Source organism: Paramormyrops kingsleyae, chromosome 6 (assembly GCF_048594095.1).
Source record: "Paramormyrops kingsleyae isolate MSU_618 chromosome 6, PKINGS_0.4, whole genome shotgun sequence".
In the NCBI taxonomy this organism is placed as follows: domain Eukaryota; kingdom Metazoa; phylum Chordata; class Actinopteri; order Osteoglossiformes; family Mormyridae; genus Paramormyrops; species Paramormyrops kingsleyae.
In genome coordinates this window covers 24,339,545-24,353,489 of record NC_132802.1, presented here as the reverse complement: position 1 = coordinate 24,353,489, position 13,945 = coordinate 24,339,545, and the positions used below count along the sequence as shown (strand labels likewise).

General features: G+C 37.8%; 1 protein-coding gene and 1 long non-coding RNA gene across 2 annotated transcripts in view; one reads left to right on the top strand and one right to left on the bottom strand.

Annotated features, from left to right (window-relative positions):
* LOC111840526 (caM kinase-like vesicle-associated protein) overlaps positions 1 to 13,945 on the bottom strand; it is a 47,495-nt gene that overhangs the window by 21,856 nt on the left and 11,694 nt on the right. The window lies entirely within an intron of this gene.
* LOC140591643 (uncharacterized) lies at positions 6,294 to 7,862 on the top strand. The gene is made up of 2 exons (XR_011991916.1): positions 6,294 to 6,497; positions 7,493 to 7,862. It is a non-coding gene; the product is annotated as an uncharacterized lncRNA (long non-coding RNA).

Below are 13,945 nucleotides of genomic sequence, written 5' to 3'. Positions count from 1 at the left end.
TGAAAATTCCTATTCCTTTGTTGCTGCTTACTTCCTGCATATTTACCTGTTAACTGCGGAACAGTATTATAAAGTATTACCGTTTATTTTTCTAAATAAAACACAAATATGTCAGTTGTAGTTATAGGCTGCTAAGACTACACCTTGAGGTTAAATTGGGAGGCCACACCAAAACCGGTTTGAACTTGTAACCCTGAAGCATTTAGTTTTATATTATTGCATCATGCTGTGTTTCCTTAGCTTCTACCAGATTAAATGCGTTACATATAACTGAAATTTGTGAATGTATAAGAAGTCTTCAAAGCAGGCATCTTGAATTAAATTCAAATATTGTTTACAAAGATAAATCGGATCATTGTTTGGCTAATCCTCATCTAGGTCCAATAAAATTTGACATGTCTACACAGTGTGTTTAAAATGAATTTAGAGATCAGTGGTCATTGTTGACACACCACAGCACACAGTGCACAACAATGAGATGTGTTCTCTGCATTTAACCCATATGTGACATGGCAGGGGGCAGATAATTCAGCACCCGGGGAGCAGTGCTTGGGGGCAGTACCTTGCTGAGGGTACCTCAGTGGTGCCTTGCTGGTCAGGGAATCGAACCATCTTTCAATTACAAGTGTGCTTCCCTAACCCTTAAGCCACCAATGCCCACATTGTATTACTGTTCAGTTTGTGCAAGAAAAAGGAAAATATATAAAAGTTTTATTCTTTGTAGTATTTTAATGGTTACTGATTCAAGCTGTTTAAAATTAACTAACTATTTCCATGAAAACCAAGCTGATTTTCAAATATTTTGCAGGTTTTCCAGCTTAAATTTGGCCATAAATTATGGTGTACAATGATATATAGAGGAGGTATGACAAAAAAATGAAACGGAGTTTGGTACTTCTATTTTTGGTAAAAAATGCAATATTCAGGTGTGAAAAATATATTGCACCCCCAGGTAACACAACCCAAATAAAAAGTGAACTGAATAAAGGCGTAAACACTGACTACATTTTGGACCTTATCCACAGATTAAAGTTGGCAGGAGAACAAAATCAAAATAAATTTGAGAAAAATCTATAATGGATTACAGTCATTTTGGGGGTTTGATGAAGACATGCATGGTCAGAGGAATATGACCGCATGAAAATTCTGAACTATAGTAAACCTCTTAAAAAATCTCAAAAAGCTCTGAAACTGGTCAGGAAGTAAAAATGATTTCTAGAACATGGGATCCACAGCCCATGAATATTCTGCTTCATTTTCCTGAAACCATTTGCAAGTTCTGCAACTGTGTTTGACAAACAGATGAATGAAAAGAGAAACTACTTGGCTGAAATGCTACAAAACCAAACACAAATATCAAAGGCCATTGTGCTTTGCTGTTACAGTATAAAATGAGGTTAAAGCACTGCTGGCATATGTAGCAAGACAATGATCTGAAACACATTAGCAAGTGTACAATAGCTGAAAAGAAAATTAGTTTCTCAGTGGGCTAATTGCATCTAAACCCTACTGAGGTATTTTAGCAAAACCTGCAATTAGCACTTTGTGTTTGCAAGCCCAAAGATGTCACTGAGCTCAAGCAGTCCTTTGCAGGGACGGGATCAGAATCCAACCATTGTGCAGTCAGAGGCTGATGAATAAGTACATAATGTGTCAGGTTGCATTAACTGCTGGTAGTATAATCAATTATTGGTTAGTTTTTAACACTGTGACATTAGGGGCCCTATTTCAACGATCTAAAGCGGTCTGAAACGCATGGCACAAATTCATTTAAGGCGTGGCCAAATCCACTTTTGCTAGCTTGATGGCGAAAAAAACGGTCACTGCACCAAATGCATGGCTCAAAAGGGTTGTATATGGTCTCGTAATTATTTATTGGCGTGTTTGGGGCATAACATGCTATAAACCAATCAGAGTGTAATCTCTCATTCCCTTTAAAAGCCAAGTGCACATGTACCTTGGTGGATTGGTATTATATGGCAGATTTGTCAGGTAGCAGAAAAGAGTGCTTCTTTACAGACGAAATGGATCTGTTCCTGCATGAAGTGAAAATGCGTGAGCAGACCATTTACGGAGACAGCAGGATTCCACCAAAGCCCCCTGAGTTTAAGTTTCATTGATGCATTACGAACAGTCAGGACGACATTAAATACAGTAATAATAAAGTACATCGTATATTGTAATACACTACTGTACTCTCTCAAATGAAAGTGATCCTCACGTTTTATCCTAATTTTCAAGAGATATAGCAATATAGCAAAAAACATGTATTATGGGGTAACAGGAATGAAAATCGTGCATTTCATATCCATCAAAAGACAAAGGAACGCTGAAATAACATAGAGCTCTTTTATTCATTTTACAATGAAAAATATTACATCATGTACCTGTACATAACCTGTAATGAGAAAAACATATTTGTTTAAAAATAAATTAGCCTACTGTAGGTACTCACTAGTTTACAAGCTACGCTTGCTTGGTACGCGCTTTGAAACTTATGAAACGTTTGTACAAATTTTTTACTTTTTTTTGACCAAGATAAACTGAACTGGTACCTGAAACTGCGGTTACTGAAATCACGGATATGGGGTTCCAACTGTAATAATTAACGAATTTAATTTGTCATTACTACTGTTGGATAATTCTGATAAACACTATGACTATCCATTAGGATATATTTCTTAATTATCATAAGGTACAAATTAATGACCTTTCACGTTGTAATATCTTTATTATTAATCTTCTCCATGTTTATGTGCTGCAGTGGGTCCCTGTGTGTGTAACAAGCAGTATACAGTACATGTTCTGTGCGCGCACAAATGTAGGTACGTTAATATCCTAATAATGTGCCCTTAAAATAAAACTGAAATACTGTGCCATTGACTTTAGACCAGGCTTTAATTGGTTAATACTGCAATTGTTTTCTGCTGCTTCAAGTTACCAATGTGGCAGCAATACACCTGCCTCCATCTCATTCACTGGCAGCATTGGCTCAGTGGACTGTCTCTGTGCCTGTGATCAGAAGCCCAGCCTCGGCACGTCTGCGGGTCCTTGAGAAAGGCCCTTAACCCCCAGCTCCCTGGATACTGCAACAGGTGGCTGTCAAGGTTGTTCTAATGGACAGTAAGATGGGGGATGATGAAAAGAAAATTTCCCCATGGGGATCAATGAAGTACCATATAAAAAAAAACAAATTAAGGCCGACATTCAGATGGCTGCAATTACATTTGTGATTTCGTAAGTGCTGGACCGGAGAATGACAGCTGTGTCGAGCTCATGCTAGCAGAGATACTTATGCCATGCCAGGTGTATGATAGGGCCCTGTGTGTTACTATTACTATACAGTATACTGTAAATATAAGCTAAACTTTGTGTAATTATGTGAAACACATGTATCTAATTCTGTTAACATCCATTATCAGAGACATGCAGAACGTTGAATCGAGGCTAAATACTTTAAGGCACTGTAATCCAATAATTTAATTAACGATGGGTTTATCCAAACATCAAGCCTAATACCACAACTCTTTACAGCTGCATTTCCTAACTCGATGATAATCCTGCATAGTGCAACTATGTAAAAGAAAAATAAAACACTTTTTATACAGTTGCTTGTTTGTCAGACGCTTACCAAAACTGAGAATGCAGAGTCAGCCATATTTTAGCATTTTACTGACAAATACATAGAATGCATAAACCACCTAGAATATTTCAGTGCTATAGGGGATTTAGTTACTGTTAGGTAAAGCAAATATAAATTGGATTTATGGAGTTAATGAACAGCAACCAAGAGGATGGGGTTTGGGAAAAAAATGGATTGTTTTATTCAAATATAAGAAGACACTCTGGTAATGGACAAGAACGCAGCACATAGAAAGTAGTCTTTGCTGGGGGACAGAAAGCACAAGCTTCATAGGTCTCCTTTGGGGTGCTTGTTTTCCTCAAGGCTATAAAGCACCTCTCTCAGATAACTCGAGAAGAATCTCTGCATTCCCTCTGCATGATTTTCATAGTTTTCCACTATCCATGCATGCATTCCTCCAAATGCTGATTGATTCGAAAGATATGTCTCCACAGGGCAACAGAACAATAAGTCAGTGCTCAGCAGCGCTGTGTGATATGACCAAAATCTCATATCCCAATATAAGTAATCTCATATCCCGATAACGATATATGTTGCAGCTGCACCTCATAATTATGGCTTTTTTTCTAGAAATCCGCCGCGGTACGAATTGTAAAAATAATCCGCAAATAAAAAGGAGCGAGGTCACAAAATAATGCAACGCGATCCACAAATAGACAGGAAATGATCCACAAATGTGCAAAACCCGTTTCAGGTCTACAGATCGCTCCATATTTTTGTGGATATGATTTTGTACAATACAAATAAAAATACATACTTGTGGATAGTGATACATTTGTGATCTTTTTCTATAGATCAGCCTCGGTATGAGTTGGGGAAAAAATCCGCAAATGAATAGGAGGAAAGTGACAAATGTGATGTGATCGACAAATAGACAGGAAGTGATCAAGAAATATTCAGAACCCTTTTCACAAGTAAAAATTGCTGTATTTTTTTTTGGATATGATTTTACACAAAGCTAATAACAAATATATATTTGTGGATTTATTAATAATTGCTCTGTGTCCATTCACCACCAGTGACTGTAAACAAGACCCCACATAGCAGACAGGTCTGGCCCAGATCTGGCGTCAAGCCGGCATTGCTGGCTGAGTTCTGGCATGGCAAGTGGTATGTCAACCAGATATGGGCCAGGTCTGGCAATGATGGCACTGTTTACATTATGGCATGCCAGATGTGGCCCGATTGTGGTTTGGTCTATGTGGCCCAGGCACATAGAAGACAGGTCTGGCCCAGATCTGGCGTCAAGCCGGCACTGCTGCCCAGTTAGCAAGCACATGTGGGCCGATTCTCGCTGAGTTGTGGCACATTCGGTTCACTGTCAGCAACGGTAAAAAATTGCGGGCCGATTGTGGGCCTAGCACGGCGACGATTCTGGCTGACTGTCGGCATTTTTAATCTGGGCCAGAACCATTCTGAGCACGGCGAGCGATTCTGGCTGACTGTCGGCATTTTTAATCTGGGCCAGAACCGTTCTGAGCACGGCGAGCGTTTCTGGCTGACTGTCGGCATTTTTAATCTGGGCCAGAACCGTTCTGAGCGCGGCGAGCGTTTCTGGCTGACTGTCGGCATTTTTAATCTGGGCCAGAACCGTTCTGAGCGCGGCGAGCGTTTCTGGCTGACTGTCGGCATTTTTAATCTGGGCCAGAACCGTTCTGAGCGCGGCGAGCGTTTCTGGCTGACAGTCGGCATTTTGCGTGTCGGACGACTTTGGCTGACAGTCATCCATTTCAGCATTGGTAACATGATTTGTGTCGTACCTAGCCCTCACCTGGCGTAAAATTCTGGCCTGATGTCAGATAAATATTCTCAAAAAAATTCGAACCAGAACTAGTCTTAACATGGAAGATCATTCTGACTACAGTCTATAGGAGGGGTCACCAACATGGTGCCTGCGGGCACCAGGGCGCCCCCAAGGACCACATGAGTTGCCCACTGTGACTGTTCTAAAAATAGCACAACTCACCATTGAGCATGGCGTCTAAAATTTAATTTTATCCTGTTGATATTCTTCTTTAATCACATTTGCATTTATATAGATTTGAAAATGGCAATATCTAAAAGAAAGCATTTAAAACGCGTTTATTATACATGATTTAAGAAAAATGTATCAAACTGGTAGCCCTTAGACATTCCTCTAAGACCAGGAATCATTCTCGTTGCACCTTTTCTAAGGCAATATATATGAGGTTCTCATTTCATTATGTTGTATATGTAAATCTGCAAGATGTCACCTGGGTCTGTTCGAGCATTGGTAATGCTTTGTCCCATACCTGACCCTCATCTGGCATAAAATTGTGGCTGAAGGCTCTGCTCTCTATTATATCATAACCACTGTCTGTTTGGGATAAAGCCTATACTAAAGATCATGAGAAACACAATAAAGGGCCAATGGCTGACATACAAAAAGACTCCAAGCACCAGCTGTTGACATAGTACAGTCCCACTGATATGATAATTTTTTTGTTTAACATTGGAAAACCATTAAAACTTATTGGATATTTTTTGTTAACTACGGTATATCGTCAATCATTATTTTTCATCTGACATGTTTACTTAAAAAAGGAAAAGTAAAAACAAATGAAAACATTAATTTATCTTCTCTAAAATCTTGTCTTTTAAAAATATAAACCCGTTTGGAATACTTTGTGTATATGGCTTTTCTATTGACCGTTCGGTATTTGATCATCTACGCTAAACAACCAATCCTGAAATAAGTGGGCGTTAACGTTTCAGTTTAGACCAATCAATGTCCTTTAGACGTCACTGCAACTTCACCGGACTTTGAGGCTGTTGACGGCGTCGATCGACTTTAGATGGCTGATTCAGTTTGAATAATAACGAGCGAATTGTGGTAAGTGAAATATTTCAGTTACTTTTAAAGTTCCATTTAACCTTTTTAGTCAGAGATTTTAGCTTAAGATTCTGTCGGAACGGTATGTTGGGAATGATCGTTCATTTTAAAAAGTCGGTTCAAACAAGTCACACGCCTTGACATAATATTAAATACAGGGCTCTTGAGTTTAAATCAGATGTTTAACGTTAGATTACATCTGCAGAGCTCTCAAGTCTCACGTATTGTGTGTGGGACACACGCATTTAACACAACAATCTCCCACGCCAAACGACATTTCTCTGTCTGAGAAGTGATAAAGCTCGCGCCACAGCTAATCCAAACCTGCACCTTCTATTTTTTTCTTTTCATGGGGGACATGTCACTTCAGTCCACTGCTCCTTTGTTGCTGGTGATATCTGAAACTTGTTTGGTTAAAAATGAGCACCGCAAGTTCCAATTTACGACTTTGTGCATTTAATTCCTAGTGATGGAAATATATCCTTATATATATATGCGTCTAATTGATCAATCGACAGATTTATCAGTTATGCATGATCATAAGTTGGTAAAGTTGTGTGTCATATTAAAGTCACAGTAAAAAAAAACAGGGATGAAATTCATATGGAACAATCATATATTCTGTGCAGTATTGGATATAGCAGCCTTCTGGACAGTTACAGTTCAGCAATGAGTGTTTTTTATGTCAGATCAGAACAGATATTACATTTCAGATTGCATACATATATGCATACAACTTTGACGTGTTGTGAATTAAATGGTGAAATTAACAACCCTGTTTAAATATTGTTTACTTGTTCATGATATTCTGTCATGGACATAATGATTCATATCTCCTTATTTGTGTACTACTGTATGTGTTTTGGAATTGTTTTATACTATAAATGTTGGGTGCTGTCTTGATCTTGATGGTATGATTTATGTTCTATGCCTTAGAAGCAGGTGGCATTAATAGTTTTGTGTTGTGTGTTGTGGCTGCAAAATTCCTTAACTAGGAGTGCAACGGACCAGGAGGCAGAGAAAAACATTCAAAGATGGCTTCAGTTGGCACCTGACAGGGATGGAGGAATGAAGGAACATGCAAAAAGGGCAAATGACACTTAATTCCATTGTTTGTGATGTATTTACTTGTTTTGTATTTGGATTTTTTTGTGTGTGTTTTTGACCACCCAAATTTCACATTTTATTAACCAGTTTTACAGGGCCATGTTCTTAGATATTTTGTATGTTGTGAAGTGCTTTAAACGCCTCATCTGTCTGTTGATGTTACAAAGTAAAGTGTAATTAAATATCAATCAGTGGTTTGTTGAAAAGCATTTATATGTTGTTTATAGTAAAAGTAAAAATAAACTTTATTGATATCAATTGTGTATCCATTGTGCTTTATGATGTCACTGGGCCTGTTATGGCCCAAATCAGGTAGAACCATGTCTGGGCCATCACTGGGCCTGTTATGGCCCAAATCAGAAAATCCATGTCTGGGCCGTCACTGGGCCTGTTGTAGCCCAAATCAGGTAGAACCATGTCTGGGCCATCACTGGGCCTGTTATGGCCCAAATCAGAAAATCCATGTCTGGGCCGTCACTGGGCCTGTTATGGCCCAAATCAGGAAGAACCATGTCTGGGCCGTCACTGGGCCTGTTATGGCCCAAATCAGGAAGAACCATGTCTGGGCCGTCACTGGGCCTGTTATGGCCCAAATCAGAAAATCCAGGTCTGGGCCGTCACAGGGCCGTCATTCTTTGCGGTATCTGGGCCAAAGGAAAATGAATAGTGTGGGCCAGATCTGGCCCAAAAGAATTTTGCTATCTGGGACAGCTGGGCTATTGAAGGTGAAATGCACATACAAACATTGAAATATTAACTAATATTCACCCGTAAAAGAAATCAGGAATACCAATTAAGGGGTACGTGTTGCTTGCTTTTGTAAAAAGACAGCTGGAAAACTGAATGTAAAGTTAACTTCATAGTTAAGGATTAAACCCGAAACCACTTTCAGTTGGCCTATACCTCCCTGGTATTCTCGCTTGATGATGTATGTGGGGATATCCGGATCTATACTGAACTATTCCAGAAAGTGGGTTCGAGTTTAAACTTTAATTACATGTATAACACTGCATCCAAATGATGAAAAAATGTTGCCGTAAACAGACGTGTATTTTGCAACTAAATAAACGATCGAGCATAATATGAAACGACATGTTTTTCTTTCGTCATCTGATAAAATATACATAAGGGTATAAACTTGTTGCTTGATTCAATGTAATCAGGTTAACTATAGAGCTCTGCCTGTTCATTTCCCACCACTAACTACGACTAGGGCTTGGGTGACACAATTATAAATTCCCCCATGATAAATTTTCGGCAATCACCTACTAGATTGCAACCGATAAAATTTGACCATAAGGGGAGCTGGTGACAAAAAAAAACTTTATATTCATAAAATCATCTTGCTACCCACAGTTTGTGAACCAGAAAGCTATACAATGTTCCTGGGACGTTTGAAAAAGATCCATACTTTCAAATTTTATGCATTGACAATATGGCTTCTGAACCCTCCCTTTATGACCTCTGCTGCCCCCTAGTGCTGCTGCTTCAATTTTGGGCCGATTCATCTCCGGTGAAAATTTTCCATCCACATAGTGTATCTATGAAGTGGTAATAACATCCATCTTATCACACTCACATAGCCAAATGTTGCCTGCAGTCACCCTTCCCTTTACTGTCGCTGAGTGATGTTATTTCCATTTTGGGGCGATTTGATTCAATATTTCATCAGTTCCAGATTGTCACCCATAAAAAGGCTTGGCAAAGTTTGAAAAAGATCCATCAAATTCTTGTTACCACCTTAACGAGAATGTGTCCAGGCAATACAATGCATATACTGTAGGTAGTACTATATATGATAGTCCTATCTGTGTGTTTCTGGTTGATCACGTCACTCTGGAATCACCCTGTTCAAAACCTGTGTGATTAAGTTTGCTGTATACATTTATTCTCAAATAAAGGTGTGTCAGTAGTTTAGCTCTGATTTTAAATTATTCCATTTGTCTGCACATCATGGATATTTGGATAAACCTATCGTTAATTAAATTATTGAAGTCCTGTTCCTGGTGGTTCACTGTAAATGCAGGATTTCGTTCTCACTCGGTTTTTATTTTAAAAAGAATCAGATCCTTCATTTTATGTTGAACAGGATATATAGTAAGTATAAGGACAATTCTGCTGGCAGAGGGATTATTACTGTGAATGTTTTGGTCACTGTTCCACACCTTGAATTAATAACACTTTTGAAGCTCAAAAGTATGCTGAAAATGAAGTGCAGAGTCAAGAATCGTTTGAAAATTAACTTTGTGTAGCTCAAAAAACAAAACAAAAACAAAAGGCAATCTGGAAATGAAAATGGTGGCTTTATTTTGGCAAGTAAATTAAGACTGAATATCAAAATATTCTAACAAGTAAATAATTTACATAATTAATATGAACATTTAATTAACCATAAAATGCAGGTATTCCTTGACTGATTCAAATGTAATTATGAGTGAATTATTACTTTATGAATGGATTAACTCCTCAATAAAGACTAAAGAGTTAAGAGCTAAGTAGAAATTTCCAGCATGTGCAGTAAGCAGTAACATTGCCAAAGATTTTAACCTCACAGAGACCAATCAATTCTTGATAGTTTAAAAATAATAAGGGACCAACACTGCATTAATAGAATACATTAACCTCTGCTACGGTGGAGCTATTTAATTATTTTAATATTTGCCATGAATTACTGACTATATATGCATAAATACATACACTCATAGCCTGCCAGATCATTTGCCCCATCATTTGACAAAATCCCTTTGCTCAAATATGTTCATTCCCCTATTCACACAATTGCTTTACAAATATAAAAGATAAACGGTATAGCTATTTTTTCTATTTACCTTTACTGAAAAATGCACAGTCATTTGCACAGTGAATTTGCTTACAGTTTCCAATGAATTCTATTTAAAAAATATGGATAATGTAGGCTGATTGTATGACTCAAAGGGCTGGAGCTCTGCAAAACTTGGAAACTAAAAACTGGAAAATGGGAACAATTATGAGACTGAATATAAAATAGGATACTATTAATATATAACTCAGAATGTTAACAATACACATTATTACTATGACATCCATAGAAAATAAAGGGTAGTAAGTTATTCTGTGCTCACATTTCTGTTCCCCAAATCCAAGAAATAAAGGTAACCTTTGATAAAAGCCCTTTCCTTTCAGGCTACCTGAGATTGGTGAATGTGGAAGAAATGACGGAAACGTCAAGCACCATTATTTGCCTTGGTATATCACCCATAACCTGAATGAAAGATATGTTGTTGAGTATGAGCTTAAAATGACATGAGACAGATTCTGCTTCACAAAAATTAGTTATGGTATTTTAGTGCATTAAAATACATTTGGAAATAACAGTAGGGAAATAAGACAGAAAGGAGGCCAGAAAATAGAGGATGACTCAGATGGAGAACTGACAGATGGAACTGGATATTCTGATAGATTAGATTAATTTAGTGAATTTAATTAAGACACTTCACACAGCATGTACTCTATACTCTACATTGTTTCCTCTATATTAATTCCCACCACCACTTTTACAGGCTCTTTCCAGAGATGAACAGATTTCAGTGTATGCACAGTTTAATAAAGAAGAGAAGAAAAAATGCAGAAATTTTCCTAATTGTTGGAAATGCTCGGTGAGGACAGTTTAATTGGTCCGAAGTCCTGCAGTTGGAATACAGGGGTCATACAGGGGTCACATCAAAGTGATTTACATCTATTTGTAATTAATAAATAGATATTACTATTTGTAATTCATAAAACCCAATTTTGAAAATATGCCATTATGAGAATGTAACTTCCAATTAAAATGTCACTTATGACTACAAACGTATTTATAACACATGCACTATCCTTAAATAGAAAAATGTTATTGCATCTTATCAAACGGTGCACCACAGTCAATTGTTTTTCTGTATTCATATTTTATATATTAGCCTGTAATCATAACAAATCCCATCTGAATTAAGGACAAAATGTGAACACACAAGACATTTTATCCCTTAACTTATTTTTAACTCTCAAAGTAATATTTGCTTTATTGCAGACTCCTTCCTCATCATTCCTACAATTGATCATCAGAAAGCTTCCTTATGTTCTTTAATGAAACTGTACCTCGTGTCTAAAACAACATTCCTATTGCATGAACAAACCTAAACATTTACAATGGTTACTCTAAAAATGCCACATCAGACTCGAAATATGATGAAAAATAAAATACTTAAGCTATCAATAAAATACCAGCTGTGTAACTTGTAAAAATAAAAAAAAAGAAATTTTGGAATATCATTCAATTCATATCCTCTAATTCAGAATTAAAACATACATTATGTGGCCTTCAGTGTTTGCAGGAGAAAGATTTGCAGCTCAAAAATGGGGCCACTGTGACTGGAAGGTGACATATTATTCATTCATTCATTCATTCATTCATTCATGAGAAGCATTTAGCAAGAACACTGGTTATATGTCATCATTTCTGAATGAGGACGGGTCTGTCAAATAGAAAGATGCACAACCAGCATACAATTGCCTTCCCAGGGTTGCTGCTGTGCTTACTCAAGGACCATATGGTATGCGTTCATTCCAGCCCATTTTCCCCTGGCCAATGACATTATACTGAGCAACCGTCACAGTGTGGAGAAATAACCACATTTGCAGTAGCACCACTGAAATGCATGTTTTTTGGGCTCCAATCATGTCAAGAGGTTTAGAGTGCTTTAGAGTTTCGAGCAAGACAGAGAACAATTCCATTCTTAACACTGAACACATGGTAACCTATATAACAGTAAAGGAGGACACACCATCACCTTAGAGTTTGGCTCTTTGGCTGTTGCCTTCCCTGCCAATTTAATTTCATTTACATGCTGCCCAAAGTAAAAGCATCTGTCAGATCAAGGCGCATAAACTGGAAAAAAGGGGAGAGCCATAAGAAAACTGCCTGATGTTTGTAAACCTCATCGAATATTGGTTTTCATGTCAGTAATTTCCAAAAGAGAGAAAACCATTAATAAATCTGACTGAAAATAACCAGTATGTCTGCACAATAAAGAATTTAATCCATCAAGGTCAGAAATCACAAGGGAGTCCACCTGCTTGCAGTAGCTGCCAAACCATCTCTCATCACCTGAGAAATTACCCAGCTGACCCAGGAAACTTGCCCTACTGCCCTAGCCAGTTCCTTTCAAATGGCCCAGTCATCTCCACAAGCTTCTGGCACACTTTGTGCCCATTTAGCCTGTAGTCCTTTGCTCACGATCCAACTGAGTCTCAGATTTACCCGACTTCCAAGCCATGAAAGTGCTTCCCTCAACCCCAGGAGTTCAAAACGATACAAAAGGCTCTTAGCAGGGCCCTGGCGCCAGGCAGCATTAAAGAGCAAAGCTTTCTAATGCACCAGTGAAAAGCACAGATGGTGAAATGCTCTTCCAAGTCAGAAGAGCTGGCGCTTTTCATGTTTCCGTTGTATTACTGGTGTATTTTGCTCTGGGAGGAAAGGCAGACTGGAACACAGGAGATGAAATGCTTCTTTCCAGTCCACACTGGAGGGCTATGCTGCATGCACAAGCAGTTGGCCTCCCACTTTTCATGTGATCTCCTAGGTATGGCATTTTTAATTACTCCGCTCCTTCGCATGAAATCACTCCCATTTATTGGACAGATCTAGTCGCTTTTGCTTACAAATTTGATAGTATATCATTCTAAGATATTTTAGATTTCACCATGACAGAGCCATATTTTAATATGTAGTGATAAGAAACCATAAAAATATGTGATTCTGTGTGTAACTTTGGAAATCACATGAGACCCACAGGTCTGTTTTATATGTCACCTCACCTGATAATGCTTTCATCTGATGCGGTTATACAACGTTACATTATCAGACACAAACTTTCTTCTTCTTATGTTGAGGTTCCCCGTTTTAGCATTAGAATGGATGGCAGAGTAGGAATGTAGCATTTTAAAGGAGCAGGGCTGTCATGATCATGAAATATTAGTTGATGATTGTCATACAAACAATTGCGATTAACGATTTAATTGTCTTTTTCTGTTCATGTTATAACACTATCAGCCTAGAGTTACCCTAATCGTAGTTTAATAATACATATACTGTATACCTTATAAATAATTTTATATTAAATACTGGAACATATAAATAAAAATAGAATTTGCTTTTTAAGCTTTGTAAACAAAACTTGTACTGGTCAGATATAACATAGATAACAAATAAGAAGTTAAATGCCTTGACACAGTGTCACTACCCGATTTTACCTCACATGTCTGCACAGGCCAATCCCTTCATCCTGCCATTTCACTGCAAATCAAATTGTCTACATTTACAGCAA